This window comes from Leptonychotes weddellii, chromosome 7, assembly GCF_054177405.1.
Source record: "Leptonychotes weddellii isolate Sample4059 chromosome 7, ASM5417740v2, whole genome shotgun sequence".
Taxonomy (NCBI): domain Eukaryota; kingdom Metazoa; phylum Chordata; class Mammalia; order Carnivora; family Phocidae; genus Leptonychotes; species Leptonychotes weddellii.
Genome location: NC_138375.1, coordinates 36,591,485 through 36,598,352, shown reverse-complemented (window position 1 = coordinate 36,598,352; position 6,868 = coordinate 36,591,485).

The window sequence follows — 6,868 nt, the reverse complement described above, 5'->3', positions numbered from 1 at the left end:
TTCTCCAGAGCAGCTGTGGACAGCTTTGAAGAAAACCTCTGCTCCCTTTAAGATGACAAATGTCATTCAAATGTCTCCTGTCATAACAGGAAAAGGCAGGCTGCTTGGGATTAAACATTTTCCCCGTCCCATCTATGCATATTGGCCCAACTGATAGAATATGTTTATAAAAATCAGAGGAGGAGTGGGGAGTAGTGGAATGGGTCAGATGACTTTTCAGTGGCAGAGACAGCACTGACATCAACAAATTTGCTTCAAGCTACAGAGCCAACGCCATCATCACAGTTTCCTAAACTGACTCAGAAATATACCTAGATAGCGCGCGAGGGTGGCTCAGTCAGTAAGCGCCTGCCTTTGGCTTGGGTCATGATCTCAGGGTCCTAGGATGGAGCTCCACATCAGGCTCCCTGCTCAGTGGGAAGCCTGCTTCTCCCTCTGCCTCTGACCCTCCCCCTGCTTGTGTGCTCGCTCTCTCTCTCTCTCTGTCAAATAAATAAATAAGTGAATCTTTAAAAGAAAAAAAGAAGAAATATACCTACAGAAGAATTTGAAAAGGACAAAGCATATATTGGAATCATTTAATCTAGGGTATTACACACGTACATATACATATATCAGAAGCACTGCTTTTATAACGGATAAATTAAAAAAATTAAGGTTCAGGTGAATAAAACATTTTAAGTGAACGTGGACAGTTTTCTTTTTAGGAAATCTTATGAATGAATTCCTTAGGAAAGAATCCTAAGACATGTAGAGGGTCCTTATAAATTGGCATTCCTATATAAATTCATACAAATTCTATAAATTCATGTTTCTATATATAAATATCTGGAGATAAGTCTGATGGCTAAATCAGGCATGCAGAAAAATTATAAACCTGAAATATTTTTTCAAACAGCATTGTTATTCTGGGAAGGACATAAGAGGCTTAAGCTTTTGCCTTGACGCAAAGAGGCAGGGTGGATTGGGAGCTGGCAGAAGACCTAACACTGTGCCATTTCTTCTAGAAGGGAAGAGTATTTGCACCACCGGGTGGACTACCAAAGCTGAGCTCTCAGGAGGAAGAGATTTTGTCCCAGTGAGATAATCAGGCTTTTCTCGACCCCAGCAGAATCTCAGGGGACCCAGCTTCAACGGTAAGTTAAACTACTACTAGAAGGAAATGGGATGCACGTTCCTGCCTAACTAAAGTGGGATTTTTCCTTTCAGAGGAATCTAAAGAAAGCTGTTAGCATTGCCTATTTGTGCTGCTGATTGGAATCTGGGCTTCCATAAATTTTAAGCCAACTTCATAAGCAAATTGAAGCATAGTCTAGATCTACAGTTTTGTAAGTGCAAGTACTTGGAGGAGCTGCTTGCTGGGGAGAGACGAAGGGCAACGTGGGGACAGCATTTGTCCTCCATTCAACCTTCAACTGTATCTAATGAGAACCTACCATAAGAAAAGAAAAGAATCTCCAACTTTGGCTCTGATTGGTCCATAAGTACTTTCCTGGTCTTCATAGAGGGGCAAGGTATAGGGACAGAAGGAACTTGCAATAATACCCACCTTAGGAGTTAGATGACTTGACTGAAATTTTTCAGGATATTTCTGTTGGTTTTTTCCCTCTGTTCAGAGAGTCTTAAGAACTGGCCATGCTTAGTTCATCAACAATTTAACAAATATTTCTTGTGCGAGTACTGGAGATAAAAATATTAATAAATCATGGGGCGCCTGGGTGGCTCAGTCGGTTAAGCGACTGCCTTCGGCTCAGGTCATGATCCTGGAGTCCCGGGATCGAGTCCCGCATCAGCCTCCCTGCTCGGCGGGGAGCCTGCTTCTCCCTCTGACCCTCCCCCTCTCATGCACTCTCTCTATCTCATTCTCTCTCTCAAATAAATAAATGAAATCTAAAAAATATATATATATTAATAAATCATAAAAGTCTGTGGGGATGGGAACAGGGAGAGTTGAGGCTGAGAGAAATAGACACAAATGGATCACTTGATCATTTCAATGCAGTGTATTAGTCAAATGCGTACACATATGGATATATATGCTAATATAGACAAATATATATGTATGCATTTACAGGTGGTTATGCATATATATATGTGTATATATGCATATAACTATATATCTCTCATATGTATGTATAAAATACCAGGTACTAATTGTACGTAAATTACTATGTTAATTATATTACAAACATTATCACACTTAATATTCACTCAAAAGGGTTGTTTTGAGGATTGTCATTCCCAAATTATAAACGAGGAGAATGGAGACTCAGAGAATACAAGACTTTCCCAAGGTCAACAAGCTGGTAAGTGCAGTTATGGGATTAAATCCAGGTGGGCCTGGTGCCAAGCCTCTGTTCTCAGTCACCTCACTGGACTTCCTCTCATATGAAAGAGACATAGAAGAGCAGAGGTAATGCCTGAGGTTTTACATTTTATTTTGTTTTAGGTATCTGTCTTTTGCATAGATGTTAAATTCACATAACTCAAAACTCAGCAACATTAAAGCACACAGTGGGAAGTTTTGCTCCCGCACTGACCACTCTCTACTTCCAACCCTCTTCACCGTCCTTTTCCAAAAGCAAAAACTCTTGGAGTTCCTTGTTGTTATTCAAGAGTTCCCTTACGCAAACATGTTTATCCCTCCCCCTGCATCACACAGAGTGGTACACTGTACACACTGTTCTGCAACTTGCTTTTCAAATTTAATGATGTATCTTAGAAATACCTCCGTGTCAGAATACAGTATCCTCATTCTTTCTTACAGCACCACAACATCCCATTACATGGATGTACCATAATTTATTTAAGTGTTCCATTCCCCATTTGATGGACATTTCTGGGTACTATCTTGACCATGCTACCTTATAGAATTCTCTTACTGCTGGTAGTAATTTTTCTGTTGTTTTTTTTTTTTTCTTTTGGGTTTTCCTGGATCACAATATCCTTTCCAAATATTATACTTCTAATTTCCTTGTATCATGTCATTGGCTGTTACAAGACCTCAGTTTTTAAAGGGAAAGGGCTTAGTTAAAAAGAGGATTGGTGGGGCGCCTGGGTGGCTCAGTTGGTTAAGTGACTGCCTTCGGCTCAGGTCATGATCCTGGAGTCCCGGGATCGAGTCCCATGTCGGGCTCCTTGCTCAGCAGGGGGTCTGCTTCTCCCTCTGACCCTCCCCCCTCTCATGTGCTCTCTCTCTCTCATTCTCTCTCTCTCAAATAAATAAATAAAATCTTTATAAAAAAGAGGATTGGTATGTAAGGCAGGGAAAACATCAAAAACACAAGGATATGAAACACCCATGGTAGGTACTGAGAAATACAGAAAATCAGGAATATTACGAATGTAAAATAATACAAGGTGAGGTGTAGAAGGAGTGAAGGGGAGCACATGCTGTAAAGAAATGGGGGCTGTATGAGGATGGGAGGTGTCTGCAATGAGGAACATGACAAGATCAAGCAATAGTAAGACAGATCCATTTAAGGTGGCAAGCCTAAGGGAACTCTTGAATGATTCCAGGTGAAACATGATCAAGGTAAACAATGTCAGCAGGGAGAGAAAAGGATAATAACAATACTTAGCAGATAAAACTGGCAAGCCTTGATGATGCAGAGGCATGAAGATGGAGAATCTGGATGAACAGATGATGTCTGTAAGCGAGATAAAGTATGCAGGTGGAGGAATAAGTTTTAGAAGGAAGAGGAGAAATTTGACTTTCAAAATGATCAGATATACTTCACTAAACAAAGGGCACTGTGGTGTCCCAGCTTTACTACCTGAGTGGCCAGATGGGTGTGTTGATCTCTTATTTGACAAGTCGTAGAGCTTGGACCTAAATGCAGCTTTCTTAATGCCAAAATCAGCAATCATTCCACTGTGCATGCTGCTTATGAAAAAAGCAGAGTATGTGAAAGAACATAATTGAAAACAAGCACAGCTGATTAAAATGAGAAGAAAAACTGCAAGAGAGAATAGTAGACAGAGTGTGCTACGTAGACAGACTAGGACCACATAGCAGAATCCCAATAGCTGGGGCTTTGGCCCGGTCTAGGTAACCCAAATTTAGAGAATACAACAGAAAATAATAGTTTTTTAGATGATGCACATTTTAAGTAATCCCTCTACACCATCTCTGTTGAGAAGGTCATCTACCATGAGCTCTGAGCATCCCTACACAGGCTTGCTTGGTGTATCAAGAAACCGAGGCCATGGCCACACTTTACCTAGTCTCAGAGTGTGTTTGCAAAGAGCACCGTTGAGGAATGAGATGATGTCTCCCTCTGGGACAAAGTGGAGGCTGTTTACTGCTGGCTATAAAACAGTGGGTTCCCCAAGCACAGTGTCCTCTGCTGTAATGCAACTTACTGCATGTACACTTGGCCATCCGGGCCCCTCCGGGTTGCTCCTGTGAGACTCAGTAGGGCTGGGGGTAAGAGGAACCAGTGCAGATGTGCTGGTGGTGATGCTGCTTGCTGTGCCATGAGGATTAAAGTCCTTTCTCTCTGAAGTATGAGTAGATATCTTCTGCCAGCATTCATGAAACAGTAACAGGCTAATTTATTAGCTTAGAAATAAAATAAAGTCATATCCTAGATCCTGACCATCCCTGCCCCTGACAGTTTTGAGTCATGGCACTCAGTTTGCCCTTATCAGCTCCTGGGAGCCCCCTTAGCAGCCAAGAGATAGATATGTAAGGAAAAACAAGGTGAGGGAGCCCACTCCACCCAGGCCCCTTTGTGCTTGAGCAGCCCCCCTCCTTTCAGCCTCCTCCCTTCATCCTCATTGTTTCTTCGTGATATGAGAGGATGTCATTGTGAATTTTGTTTCTCATTAACAGAGTGAGTGAGGCAGAATTGTTCAGGGTCTTTCTAAAAGCTCAGCACTGAATTTCCACTCAACCACTTCTATACTTCTCTCTCTCCAGTTTACTGATTGTGCTCCCCACCCTGACCTTTCGCTATGCCACCGGCATCAATCAATGTGCCACAGTCACCATTACTGATAGGATCAGAGAGAGAAGAGATCTGAGAGAAGAAATGCAGAACCCACTCAGGAATGTATAGTAATCCATTAGTTGCTTTCTCGTTATTTTTATAACACTTTCCCATGGTAAGTAATTCTTTGCTTTGGCCTGAGACTCAAAAGGCCTCCCTCAGCCACAGGAGAAAGTGTAGATCAGAAATAAACCAGCTCATACAAGGCAGGCTTGGCTTATCATCATCTGGTGGTTCACAAAACCTTAAAGCTTGAACTTGAGTTAAGCTGATCCCGGATTGCCAGCAACCCCTCAGAAGCAAACATTTTTGAAGATGATTTCAGAAGTCTCTGCTTCAAAATACTTCTACAGACTATGTTCAAGTACAACCCCAACATTCAGTGATAGCCAGAACTATGAGGAGACAAGACCATGAATAAGACCCAACAGAAGCAATAAACAACAAATATACAAGGAACCTAGGTATTGGAATCATTAGACACAGACTGTACCACAGTGGTTTCCATTTCCTCACAGGCATTTCCGTGCTTGGCTGGTGTAATCTTGACTGGCGCATAAGCTCTCACCTAATCAGTCTCTTGTCCTCTCCTCTCCGGTCATTCCCATCTTCTCCTAAAATTTCCCTCTTTCATTTTACCCTTTCCAGAACCCTCTCTGTCTCTTTTCCCTCAGACATCTTCTCTTCTGTTTTCCAAGGTGCTCAGATTTCCCTGTAATTGTTAAATATGCAGGCTCTGGAGACACCTTGCCTGAATTCAAATCCTGGCTCTACAGTTTCCCCAGGGCAAGTTGCTGAACCTCTACACCTCTATTTCCACGTCTATCATGTGCACCTACGTTAGAGCGTTGTTATTAGGGTGAAATTAATTAATACAGGCAAAGTGCTTATAATGGGGCACGGCATTAGACAGTGCTCAGTAACTACTAGCTAAAAAACCCCCAGACCGCTAAGCTTTAGCGGTAGGGTCATAGTCAGGGCACATAACCAGTTGCTTCTCTGTCTGGAGCTTCTGATCTGAGTTTCACTTTATTCTTGGGCTTCTGTCGCGACAATCTCCCCGCCGACACTGGCTCCAGGGACCTACTGCCACTCTAGAGCTATGGCACAAGCTTGGACAAAAACCCACCACCCCACCCCACCCCACGCATCACTCACCTCCTTAAGACCAGCACCACACGTAGGGGCTCCGAATGTCTTTGTTAACTTACCAAAAGACTGAAAGAGAACAAAAGAGGAAGTATTTGAGACGTCAACCCTTTGGCTTGTGTGGTACAGGTCTCTCTCCCTGCCACAGCTCATAAGCCTCCAGCACCCAGCTTTGGTGCCATTCTGCCGCCTGTCTCAGGACAGAGCAGCTCCCTCCCAGCTTCTAAAGGCAGGGGATGGGAGGTGCTCGTGGGCTTTTGTCCCTCACCCTTCACTCTAGCTCCAGCAGCCTCTCAGCATGCAGAAGAAACTGTGTGGTCTACCGTGAGAGCCACCATTGGACACCTTGATTCTTCTGTAACTGAGGCTGAAGAATGAGTCTAATTGGATTCTGGTAGGAGAAGGCAGGTGACAGGACTGTGGAGTCTGTCCAGAGGAACAGTGACTTCATGTCAGGTGGGCCTTAGCTCCCCTGGACAAGGAAAAGACCATCCCCACATCAGACCAAATGTTACAAGAGTACCATGCAGGTCTGGGATGTGTTTGTCCTCAGGTGCCCTCCTGCTTTGCTGTGTATCCTGGGCCTGACCTCTGCGGGCTGCATTTCCCTGGCTCGCCTGTCAGCTAATATCCAGCTGGGCTTGGTCACTGAAGGTGCTGGAGGGAGACTATTGAGTGGGAAGAAGAGAAAAATCAGAGTATCCCCCATCCCTATTCAGCTGCTG